This window comes from Ambystoma mexicanum, chromosome 7q (genome assembly GCF_040938575.1).
Source record: "Ambystoma mexicanum isolate Mex_15411 chromosome 7q, UKY_AmexF1_1, whole genome shotgun sequence".
Taxonomy (NCBI): domain Eukaryota; kingdom Metazoa; phylum Chordata; class Amphibia; order Caudata; family Ambystomatidae; genus Ambystoma; species Ambystoma mexicanum.
In genome coordinates, this window is record NC_090941.1 from 807,043,606 (window position 1) to 807,057,280 (window position 13,675).

Here is a 13,675-nt window from a genome sequence, read left to right on the forward strand (position 1 = left end):
GGGGAACTATGGCTTCTAAAGCCTTTAGAGCATGAGTGTCTCTAAGAGATATTATGCTAGCAGTGGATTGGCCAAATGAACGCATGTTTAAAGAGTTTTATTTTAACCTGACCGAGAGCCTAGTGGTCGCTGTGTTGGGAAGCTTTCAACAAGCATAATGCTCGCCTCCAGTCTTGTCATAGAATAAAGATTACCCCTGCTAACTGCGCAGGGAGTATTAATTCTATTAAAGACTAGGAGGCAAGCATTATATTCCCACCCAAGTTATGTATTATGCATATCATCTGTACATTGTGATGGATAATACTGTATATGATAGTGGTAATACATGGACACCACCCTGATTTTTCTGCTTTGTATTATTCCTAGGAGAAGAGCAGAAGAATATTTGAGATAGGAGACTAGCAACAGTAGCAGTCTGGTGCCGAAGAAGATCGGCATTCGGTTTGGAGTGGTTTAAGTCTTTGCTCTGTTGGCAGGACATAGTGTGGAGTTAAGTGACATTTGAGAGCGAGTAAAAGAGAGGAGCAGCTCAGAGACAGGAAGTGGTCATAGCTGAGTATGGAGGGTGGCGGACTACAGAGACTATGGGGATTGTAGTTCCAAAAGAAGAAAAGTATGTTAGACATTTTCATTGTTTTTGTTATATTTGTTACATTGGTTTTATTGGTTCGTTGAAACTGCTGAGGAGTAGTAAATTAAAGAAGATGAAGCATAATGCTCACCCTCTAGTCTTTAATAGAATTAATACTCCCTGCGCAGTTAGCAGGGGTAATCCTCATTGTGGGTGCATAAAGGGATACAACACTTGAGAAACCTGTTGATAGCCATGTAATGTTCCCAAATGAGCATAGTTACACAGCCCGTCCCACTCATTTAACTTACGCAAGAACACTTTTTTCAGTTAGTATAGTGTGTTCCACACGTGAAGTCTGGTTTCCAATTGATGTTTTCAAAAATATTGTTTACCATTCTTAAATAGTTATCCTTTTGGTGGCTTGCCATCCGGGCCATTGAAGATGTACCAATTGTCAATTGCGAACAGATGAATGGTTTGCCTTTCCATTTCAGCAGCCTTGCTTTGAGGGATAAAATCCCAAACTCTAAGCGGAGGTACTCCATTGCGGTTCTGACAACACGCTGCAGTTGACTGATCTGGGGGGTTGCTGCAGGGAAGTGTGTGCACTCGACAGTGGTGCGAAAGGAGACCCCGTTCGCTGGACTCTCTTGAATTCTCCTGAAGCACTCAATTCCTGCATGGCTGTTGTGCGAGACAGAGCAGAAGAACATCAACGTTACTAAAAGCACAGCTTTACAAAGTACATTGCAAGCAGCAGATGCATGAACGAACTAGCAGACGATAATCATGCATGTGCTCCTGTACTGAGATAGCAAAATGTGCACATGGTTGTGTGTATACCCCGCATGTGTGTTTCAAAAAGGTTTTACTTTAAAGTTTGACCTGGACAGAGACAGTAGGGTGAGCAAGGACAGGGGCGCTTCATGCAGGCACTCTTCGCGTTCCAAGGCCTGGACGAGGGAACGTGGTTCTATGTCAGTACGTACTTTAACTGCCATGGCTTGGGAGATTAACAGTGTATGGATGTTCAAAAAATAAACATAAAAAGGGGGCTCCTCTAAGGACTTCGAGAACCGAGAAATGCAAGCAGTGTATGGTTTGTCATGAACATACTGCAGTGAATGCTGAGCTCAGCTGAACTCTACCTGGTAAGTGTCCAGCACACTTCAGCAGTGGGCAGTAGGATTGGTCGAAGTCAGGCCTGATCAAGGAATATATTAAAGCCAAAGGAAGAGCACTGCTTTCTTTAGCTTGAGGAGAGAATGACTATTATTTTAAGTTTTGGTACAGAGATTGCATCTGTGTCCGAAAATGAATGATGTGGCGATTCCCATGTTATTCTGTGTGTCTAGTGTGTACTAATTTGTTGAGCTCCCTTAATAAAGTTAAAGGAAGGTTTATGGCAGTTTCACTGGCTATGTCATATCATTGTGACACGCACGTAACAAGCAGTCTGGCAGTTGCAGTCAGGCCTAGGCTCCTAATTGCAAACGTGTAATTTGAAATGTTTTCCCTACTGCAAGTCCGCATTTTCATTCTGTTGCAATACATGTTTCCAGTGTTGCAAGCTATTTTCCAACAGGGTTCATATAAAGTCGTTTTGAGACATATAATAAAACAACATCATTCAATACCTTGGAGTTATGAATCTTTGTGCACAGGATTTAGTGCGAGAACGCAGCCAATAGACAGTTCGATTAAACTGACACTCAATGCGTGTTTATACATACATGTATTTAAAAGGTTTGTGTATTAATAGAAAGCACATACACATCTATACCAGCCGTACGAGTACACCCACACACGCACACACACACACACACACACACTAACATTTGTATGAGACAATGTTAAACAAAGTTTAATTATGCAGTAGCAGGGATGGCTAATGAGTCAGCCAACCTAAGAAATACAAAGGGACTTCAATATAAAGAACACTATCAGTCGGCATCAGACTTTGAAGCGATTTCACTCTGCACTGTAGCTGTTTCAAATTAGTGGCCTCTGCATATGTCCAGCTTGGCAGCAGTAGGTATAACTCCATAATGATCTACACCATCCATTAAATCCCTCCCCGACTACCAACCACCTTTAATCCTTCCTCCAAGGCTCACTGCCTTGAGTACAGCGTTTGCCTCTGTTAAGGCTGTTTTCGCTATTCTTCCCTCAATCTACAGTCTTCCACACTCCTCACTACTCCACCATCTAAACATGGGAAAGCTAATCATACAACATTGTGCCCTTTTCAAATTGTTTGTTCTTATATTTGAATACTCCCATGGACTGTCCCGCCCTTACCTGGCTATCTGTCTCCCTCTTGCCCCAACCTTGTGCCGGTGATTTCAAGGCCTTCTCCATCAACCAGTGCATCTCCAATTCTGCTCTTTTACCCTCCTGTACCAGAATGCAATTTGATGGGAGTCTAAAAGCCAAGAATGTTTGGTCATTTCACACCTGCCATAGGACGCCTTGAGACCCTGCCCAACAGCTTATGCTACTTTCCACCCTTAGATACTCCAGAAGAATTTGTGAGACAAAGACACATGGGCCCTCATTACAAGTCAGGCGGTAGACCATGGTGCTACTAGCACCATGGTCCATGCCGGATTCCGCCATGGTGGATGGCGGAATTACCGCCCCATTCCAAGGTGAGTGGGGCAGTAATTCCCCATTCACCATTTGCCCTTCCCCATTCCCATTTTTGCCCCATAGGGCATAATGGGGATGGGGAAGGCGCTAATTACGGTGCCGTAATTAGCACCAAGGTCGCTTAGCACCTTTGACTTTAACGCCTGCAAAAAGCAGGCGTTAAAGTGTGAATCAGGCGTTAAGGGTTAACGGCGCCGACGGCGCCGTTAAACCCTTAACGCCTGACTTGTAATGACGGCCATGGTGTTTGGTGTTACATACTAAATGCATACACTTTACATTTCCACAAAACATGTTCAACATGAGTTTTGTACATCAAACACATACACCCTCATCATCGGTCAGCAAGAGGTCTAAAGACAGCTGAGCTGTGCTGTTACCAAAAGAGCACATTGGGACATGGAGCAATAAGGCGGGCCCTTTCCCTTCATACCATATCCTGTCTATCACTCGAGGAAGAGTGTATTTTACATCAGGGACAGAGATCAATGGTTCAGACACAGTAAATATTCTCCATCTGTTGAATGACAATGGAAAATATGTGAACTTAAATTTATAGGCCAAAAATCGTTAAGCAACATTAAAAGAAACGTATTTAAATCCTCAAGATTTGAACTAAACTGACTATGACATACAAAATATGAGAAGCAGCCTTAACCCACAAGGACATTTCTTACTGCTTTAAACAAAGAGTTACAAAGTATATTTACACATATAGGTATGTTATGTAAATTTAAGAATGTTTGTGTTCACATATCGTTAAATGCATTTATTCCCTCAATACACCTGAATAAATAATTAAAATGCTTAAATGATTAACCTTTTCATTGCCAACAAATATTTGGGCCTGCAGATAATGACCAGTTGTGATTATTCATCATTAATTGCTGAGACAAAACACAAGGCAATTGCCCTGACTCAGGTTATAATAAAGAAACCTCAGGCTTTAGCCTCCACGGCATCTTAGCCCTGTATAGGCAGAGCTTTAGAGCACCATTCTATACAGGCTGGAGGCACTGTGTATGGAGGATCTGTCTTGGTTGAAGGTCTTGTAGGGAACATGTTGGACGTCTGCCCTAGGGATTAGCCCCAACGTGCCTGTAGAAATACTAATGTTGGAAGTAGGCCTAACTCCTGCGTGCAAGAATCAATAAAGTACCTGCTAGTTTTCTTATCCCCGGGGAGAGGTGCCTTGTCAGTCCGAGAAGAGCTACGGCAGGGTCAGGTGCAAGGTCCTCTCCGATGATTAATGCTGTTGTCTGCAGGACCTGTGACCAGAAACGCGACACAGCGGGGCAGTCCCATGCCAAGTGAAGAAAGTTTGTTTCTGGTGCACCGCATCTTTCACAGGAGGCCTCCGAGTCGGGCCGTTGTCTACTTCTTTTGGTTGGTGTGTAGTAAGTCTGATGGAGGAAATTGAAGTGGATCTGTTTGAAACTTTTTGAGTTTGTCTGAGGATATACGACCAGTCTTCATCTGAGAATCTTGTTGAAAGCGACATTTCCCATCTTGTCTTTGTGCAATTGTTTCGGGGAGCCATGTCTAACAACAGGGATTTGTATAGCATTAAGATCAGTTTACCTTCGCCTTGGGCTCGGATAGTATTATGCAACAGCTGCCAGGTAGGAGGTTGTTGTGGGAAGGTCGGAAAGACTGCTTGCAGGGTGTACCGTAGTCTAAAGTACATAAATGTGCTTCCTTTTTCTTTGGCTGCCTGGGGTGTTATGAATTACTCGTCTATAAAAAGGTCACCCATGGTCCGCAGTTCTAGTTTGTCTGCCCATTGGTGGAAGACCTTCTCTGCAGTCAGCAGGATTCCCGGTATGAATTTAATCGGTAACAGGGAAGAGAACCTGATGCGCACGTCGTATTTCTGTGCTAGTTTCCTCCAGATTGTGTAGGTGGTGAGGACTATGTTCATCGTGGTTGGGGGCACTGAGAGTTGACCTAGGATCACTGCCCTTTGTAGGTTGGGAGATGCCAGGGCTCGTTCCACTTGTACATGCAGTCTAATGAAGTGGATTGTGTACCAGTGGCTCAGGAACTGTGCCTGGGTCGCCCAGTAATATCTCTCCATGTCTGGGAGCGCCAGGCCACCTTGTTGTGTTGGCAGTATAAGTGTCGAGAATGCTACCCTTGCTGGTTTACCACCCCACAATAGTTCGAGAATCAGGCTCCTGATCTTCTTCAGGAAGGTCTGTGGTAGCGGTAACGGTATGTTAGCAAACAGATATAGCATTTTGGGGAGAATCACTATCTTGACTAGAGATGCACTGCCCCACAGCGTTAGCTGAAGTTTTTTCCATCTATCAATCTGCGCCTGGAGGGATTTTAACACCTTCTCGTAATTGTCCTTGCAGACTTTCTTGATGGCTGCGGTACACTATGATCCCTAGGTATCGTACATGAGCATCATCCCATGTGAGCCTGTAATCGTCTGTGAATTTTAGAGTGCCTGGTGTTAAGGAGAATATTACTGACTTCGTTTGATTAATCTTCAGGCCTGACACATTGCCGAATTTGACCACTTCGCGCATGACAGGGTTTAGGTTAGTGAACGGGTCATGAATGAAAAGGACCATGTCATCCGCGTAATGGGAGATTATTAGTTTGTGTGCTCCAAGAGTGAGGCCTCTCTATAGTTGACAGGAGTCGAAGTCCTGATGCTAGGGGTTCCATGATTAGAGCAAAAATAAGGGCGGAGAGCGGGCAGCCCTCTCTGGTTCCCAGCTGTAAGTCTATGGGCATGGATTTCGTGTTGCCCAGGGTGATGGACGATCAGGGCTGGTTGTATAAAAGAGAGTTCAATTTAATAAAGTAGTTCCCCAGTCCCATTTGTTTCAGGACAAAGAGGTAGGGCCATTCGGCGGAGTCAAATGCCTTCTCCGCTTCGAGTAGTACCGCAATTGCTTGTTGTGAGGAGTCAAGAGCCTCCAGTACACCGAACAGTCTTCTGATGCCAAATGTCGTGTTTTGCCCAGGGACAAAGCCTGCTTGGTCCTCCAGTACCAGGCCCAGCATGAGTGGCAATAATCTGGCTGTTAGGCTTTTCGCTAGTATTTTATTATCCAGATTGATTAAGGAGATTGGCCTGTACGAGGAGCAGTCTTTGGGTGGTTTGCCTGATTTATGCAGTAGGATGACATTGGCCTCACAAAGGGTCGGTGGTAGGATCCCTTTTTCTAATTCACGGTCTATAATCCACACCTGTCAAATTCAAGGTAGTCACTTGGAACTTCAGGGGATGCAATCTCCCGGGGAAGACTCGGAAAATCCTCCAACACCTCAGGAGACACAAAGCCGATGTGGCCATGCTACAAGAAATGCATCTTCTCCCTGTCTCTGAGTTACAGTGGGCCCAGGAGTGGGGCTGTCATAGGTACTTTTCATCCCACTCGTCATACGCCAGCTCAAGTTTTTTTTAATGTTTAATCATTTTTATTGAGTATATTCATTGTTGAGAATACAATATATAAATTACATACAATTTTAAGAGTTGTCAAATTTTATCATACAATTAACATGTTTGAATATCAATAGAGTAATACATACAGAATTGATTGAACTAGTAAGAGATGGTCAAACTAGGTGTACGAACAGGACAGGAGACAAGAGGAGAGATGGGGAAAGAAGGATTATTATGAGAAAGATATATAATATGATTGTGATCTGCAAGTTGTTTTAAACAGTCTGATTGAGATATTGAATAAATATGTTTGATTATTTCTCAAATCTATGCAAACATGAAGTAGAAAGGGCATGGCACTTTTCTATGTGATGAATATAACAAATGTAATGCCACCAAGCGGTATATGAAAGTTTGGTACAGTCCTTCCAATTGGAGGTGATAATATGCAATGCGATACTTATAAACAGGTTGAATAGACTAGGAGAATCAATCATTGTTAGGTAAGGATTAACACTAGTACCAATCATGAGGTTACAAAGTGATAGTGGTTCTTGGAAAAGGAAAATTCTTTGAAGACTGGACCAGATCTCAAGCCAAAATGTATGCACATATTTACAATCATAAATTTGATGAGCAAACTCTGCATTAGGTGAATGGCACGACCAGCTCTCAGTGAAGGAATTAGTAGAGATGTACGCAATCCTTGAAGGGTTAAGGTATGCACGGTGCAGAATGAATTACAGTGTTTGAGTAAGGTTGGATGCGACTGATGAGGAGTAATATGAATTCCAGATTTCAGTCCATAAATCTGGAGTAGGGTGAAAATTCCAGTCTAGTTCCCACTGTGTAATGATAATAGAGTTTGGTGAATTGATGGTGTAACTATCATGTAAACAGGAATATTATTTGACAGCTTTAGTGGAGGGTCTAGATAGTAAGGTAGTCAGAAGGGGCAAAGGAGATTTTTGGGTTAAATTGGGTAAGGATTTTGTTAGTGTGTTGATAAGTGATCAGTGAAAGTAAATACCCATTTGTAGGACATTTAATTGATGGCTTTGTTGTACAAAGGGAATTTATATATTATGTTGGAATAGGTGTGAATTAATTTAATACCAGAAGAATATAATCTATTGAAAATATGAAAGTTGGAATTATTAGGAAAGCTTTTGCAATACCAAAAAGAAATATCCTTTGTTTCGGACTGGGAATAAGAATTAGGTGGGAGCTTGTTCCACATGGATTTTAAAAAGTGAAGAGAGGGGTAAGAAGTGATGCTGGGCAATGAGGGTGTTAAGAGAAAGTGAGTGAGGGAAAGTAGAGCGATAATATTGAATTCAATGTTGATCCATCTAGGGGAATCATAGAGGTGAGTTTCGTAGTGGTGGAATGTTGTTAATTGTTTTAGCATAAAGGCTTTATGATAGGTTAAGAAGTTGGGGAATTTGACTCCACCTGAGAGTGTAGAGAGTCTGAGTTTGTTAATGGCAATTCTGGGGGTTTTCCATAAGAATTTTAAAAGTATAGAATCAAGTTTTTTTGACTGGTTGGGATAGCTAATGCTATCATGGATAGAAAATAAAAGATGTTGGGGCTAATCATGAAAAGGAAAGAGGAGACCAACCTGAAACAATTTTAGAAACTTTTTTTTTTTTTTTATTTGATTTGATTTAGCTGAATTCAATCAACTTTTCAAATTTACATATTTATACAATTAATAAAATGAAATGTTGCAAATAAATAAATACATGGTTCATTATTTGATACAAAATTCGCATTGGTGCAAAATATAAAAAAGAACATGCGAGCGATTTAAAATCACATATATACATTGAATTTCAAATAATCACATGTTTATATAAAATCTTCTCGATGCGAACCCATAATGATTTCATTCTCCCATGTTATGGCAAAATAGAATTAGATACATTGTGTAAAATTTAGTCATACCAGTTTAGAGATGTATTTCTGTTTGTAAAATGGTTTCCAGGAAATGTACCATTGATTTCATGATTGAAAATCTAGGACTGTTTACTAGGATACTCCATATCTCCTTTTCATCTCGGTCCACATACAGATTTATAAGTTCGGTAAATTGTTTTGATCGTAAAGATTTTAAGTGAGGACATGTCACTATCAGATGTTGCAGTGTTTCTATGGTGGTACCAGATTTACAATAACGACAATAAATCTGTTCAACATCTATCATTTTTCGTCTCGCCAGAACTTCTCTTGTTGGCCATAAGTTCAGTCTTACACGTAAGAACTGATTTCTAATTTTAGCCGAAGGACACCTCCGAAGATAGCTAGTCATTTGTCCCAGACAGTTAGAGCGAAAGATGTTTATATTGAAATCTTTATACCTTGCACAATTTTCGTAGTTATGAATCCACGCCCATTGGTAGTATCTTGTTTTGGCTCTAGTTGGGTTCTCTATTAGATTCTGTAGAGAGATGTTAGCTTCCAATAGAGTGTTCAAAACTAGATTACGCCATTTATCGGGGAAGTACTGATTTGATGAGATTAGATAGTTAGCAACTGTGCTTAATATGTTATTATTAGACACTCCAAGTAGGCATTTGCGAAAAAAAGCACACATGCTCCATTTGACCCTACTGTTTATTGATTTGATACCTAGTTCGAGTCGAAGGAGCGGCATAGGGACGCAATTTGGCAAATGGAGCACCTTTCTCCAAAAGGTCGCCTCCATTTTATTCCACATCTGATCATTGGTATATAACTTGGATTCAGCACCGTATGTAAGTATAGGACATACTTTTTGTTCATAAAATAACAATAAATGATTTAAAGAAAATTTACCATACTTATAAACTAAAATTTTTGCCTGAGATACAAGAGATATGAGTTTGGTTTGTAATTTTTTTGAGTGGAATTGATCATTCACGCTATTTTGAACGAAGATACCCAGGTACTTATATTCTACAACTGTGTCCATCAGTTTTTGCTGCAAGTACCATGCAAAGTTTTGTAGTTTGCGTTTTCCCAGGGACCTGCAGATCATAATTTGCGATTTCTCAGTATTTATTGATAGATGATTCTCCAGAGCATATTTGGATAGCGCAGATAGCAAATTCTGTAAACCCACAGGAGTTTGAGAAATTAGCACTAAATCATCAGCGTAAAGTAACCACGGGATGCGCTGTCCACCTATCTCGGGTGCATCTGAAAGTATTTGACGAAAGGAGTTACCCATATCAAGAATAAACAAATTAAATAGAAACGATGCCAAGATGCAACCTTGTTTTAGTCCAAGCGAAGTGGCAAAAGCTGCAGAAAGAAGACCCCCAATGGAGAGTCTTACACGCATGGAGGTGTCAGTATGTAGCTGAATGATTATTGCTAACAAGGAGGTAGGACATCCCAGAGTCTTTAATTTATGAAACAGCAATTTACGACTTATAGAATCAAACGCTGATTTAAAATCAATAAAAGCAAAATATAAGGTTTGTTTCCTAATTGCATATTTAGATTTGAGCATGTTTAGCATTATAATGTTTGGAAGTGTACCCAAACCGCTAACAAAACCCGATTGCAGGGGATCAATTTTGGAATCTCGAAATGCCCACTCCTTCAACTGCTTCAAAATAATTCGAGAAAATATCTTCCCAGGCACATCAAGGAGCGAGATAGGGCGGTAGCTTGCTGGTTTAGTCCGCTCGCCCTTTTTATAAATCGGAACAACAATTGACTGTTTCCAGGACAAGGGAATATTCTGTGTTGCATTAATGGTTTCAAATACCATGTACAGAATGTCGGCCCAGATTTCCGGGAAACATTTGAGTTGTTTATTCGAAAGGCCATCTGGGCCAGGAGCTCCCGAGTTACTCGCTTGCGATATGCATAGAAGGATATCATCTCTATCGAACATGATATGAAAAGGTGAAAGCGGACCCGGGCTAGCTATGCCCGATTGATCCGATGGAGCAGCAAAAGCAGTGGAGTAATATTGGATCCACTCATCCTCCATGACATCATTCATTTGAATGGCCACTTGGTGCCCAGATGTAGCTTGGTTTATGATGTTCCAAGTTTGCGCGGAGTTTTTAGTGGCCAAAGCTTTTAGCATGTTAAACCCATCGCTTTGGTAAAGTTTGGCTCTTTTACCTCTTATCCAATTTGTATATTTAGTTTTAATTGTAGTTAGGGCATGGTTGCGCAATGACGGGGGAAGCTTAGCAATGCTTCTTTTATCAGCTCTGAATTTGGCTTTTCTCATTCTTATTTCATGATCATGAATGTGAAGGTGAGGAGTCTGCTTGTGCTTATGTATAGTTGAACCTCGCTGAAAGAGTTGCATCAGATCATAATATATTAAGTCACTATATCCAGAGACTCCATTTCTAGCTTTTAACTCGGCTTGATAACAATTTCTAAATGCTGTCAGGGACGACTCAGACCACGTCAATTTATTCCTTGTGGAATTTATGTTACAGATGCCCGGAATGTATGCAGGCAATGATTGGTTTGTATTTAGAGTAGAAGACCAAATCATATTTAACATGTTATGATCACTAGCATCTGTTTGAAGGATTTGGAAAGCTGTGATCTTATTTAGCATACGGGTCGTGGTATACATGAAATCTATAATTCCCGTGGACCCATTCCGATGCCAAGTGGGTCTCGGAGGGACATCCTGTGGCAAAGTTCCATTCAGCACAAGCAGACTCCTGGACCTCACAAAAGACGACCACTTATCAAGTCGTTCTCTTTCAGAGGTACGTGGAGGACCCAAACAATGAAGATTTAGATCGCCAACCACAAGTATATGTTCTGTTAAACCTTCAAGTAAAACAATGTCAAGTGCCTTAGCCATACAGTCCAGAAAACAGTCATCCTGGATACCCGCCGGGTTCCAATAAACATTTACAATAGCACATGTAAACATCCCCATCCCGACTCTTGTCATTTGTAGAAACGGGTTAGGAGAGTACCATGGTTTGATTTTTAGGCCTGCCGACTGCTTCACTGCCGTCAGCAAGCCCGATGTAGGCCGACCCCACCGACTTTTTACTGCTGGGGTTAAGAGGATATCAAAGTTGTTCCATGAAGGCATCTCTGTGAGCCATGTTTCTTGTAGTATGATGACATCATGATCAACCAAGCATACATTCTTATTGTTTAACAAATGATTATGGCCTCTGGAGTTCCAGCTAATAAATGACACTGTCACACTTCGCAAATCCTTATCCTAACAATCACTTGCTTTGGTGTTGCACTTACATGTTTTTGCAGTTGGGGGTTGGTCTTGTTTTAAAGTATATATTGAATTAGATGTCGGGATATAACTTGATACGGAGTTTGTGGGTTCTATCATTGTCTGGAGCTTGAAACCCAACTCGAGCAATTGAGTTTTTACAGCCCATATGATGTTTACCACTACTCTCGAGTTGAACCATAAATTAACAGATGTACAGTTTGATTGATTCACAAATTCAACTAGTTCAATATCAATTGTTCCAATATCATCTAACTCTGGAATTTCCCCAAAAATTGCAAGGACAGAAGCTCGATTAAGATTGTATTGCTTTGCTGGTGCGGGTAAACAAGTGAGGGTCAGAGCATGAATAGCTGGACGTTTAAATCCTACAGTTGTTATCTTTTTGTTACCTATCGATGGTAAAATTTTAGGGTTCGATGGTATTTCCAGACTGGCTTTAGGCTGAGAAAGACCATGGTTCTCAAAGAACTTAACCAACGAGGACTGAATCAACATATCCATATTTCCCGCAATGCCAAGCTCATGAGGGGATTTATTTGATGTTTTTGTTGGGGACACTTGAATCGGCATTTGAGATTCAGAGTTTCCAGGTGCGATATTCGAGACTTTCTGTGTAGTTGTTTGGGTACAATATAATTCAGATGTAGCCAATTTTGGTTTTGCTACCTCGTTTGTACTAAATTCTAGCTTTCTGGGGGCTGGCTGAAGTGCCATATATTCATCAATGGCGTGCCTCAACTCTTTGAGTCGTGTGTCTCTGTTCACGCATGGTTTTGATGAAACCATATTAGGTGAAGGTGTACTGGGGATCTGTTTTTGTTGGACATTTTCGGAAACATCAGTGGCAGCACGGATCAGATCATTTAAAGGACTATGATCTGGAGCTGGAGTTATCGATGCTACATGATCGTTTATTTTTCGGTTTCTTGCTTGAGAAGAATATTTTTTGGCAATCGCTTTGGCCGCAGTTACAGAATTAGCAGCTGGAATGGAGATGTTTTTAACAAAGGTTTTAATTTGTGAGGAACCTTTGATTGTAGATTTAATATTTTTAGATTTTTTTGCAAGTGGAGGTTTTTTAAGTCCCCGTTTGTTGTTTGAGTCAAACAAGGGATATGTGGCTTTTTGGGAATGTTCCACCCCAGTGTTAATTGGGTCGCACGAGAGGTCAATTATGGGATTCGCAAAACAAGGAATAGTCTGGTAAACATGCAGGGGAACTGCAGTTGGAAAGTAGGTCTGAGATGCTATTGACCTTTTGTTGCTTGTTGGGCAGTCAGTTTTGGACATGTTTTCTAGTTTACTGGCAAGTGTTAGATGCTCTGCCAGTAATTGATTTAATTGGGCGGAGTGCAGGTCTGCTTTCGTTATTAGGGCCTCAAACAACTTTGCTAAGGCCATAATGGCCGTGTTCATAGACATTAGAGCTACTCCTGTGTTTACAGTAGAGGAATCAGTGAATCCAGCTTCTTTAGTGTTTTGGGTCGGCATTCTCCGCGGTGTAGGGGCTGTAAAAGACAGATTGGCAACCGACTGGGCTGCACTGACGTTTGTGAACAAGATTGGTGATCTAGACAAATTTTCAGAGCGAGTGTATGAAGAGAAGGCCGTTGCATTATAGTCCAAATCAATGATGGGCACAGTTTCAATATTTGAGAGAGGGTTTAGGCTGGGACCTGTTTTTAACTTGTGAGCTTCATCTAGAAGCAAAGACTTCGAATCAGATATCTTTCTATGCTGAGCAGTAGTGCCTGTCAAGACATTCTTTAATAGAACGCTATCTGTGAGAGACACGTTTTCT

The 13,675-nt window shown here is 41.2% G+C and overlaps 1 protein-coding gene across 1 annotated transcript in view; it reads left to right on the forward strand.

The window, feature by feature from the left end:
* The window catches only part of TRPC6 (transient receptor potential cation channel subfamily C member 6), a 1,461,060-nt gene that overhangs the window by 1,321,208 nt on the left and 126,177 nt on the right, over positions 1-13,675 (forward strand). The gene's annotated exons all lie outside the window — the stretch shown is intronic.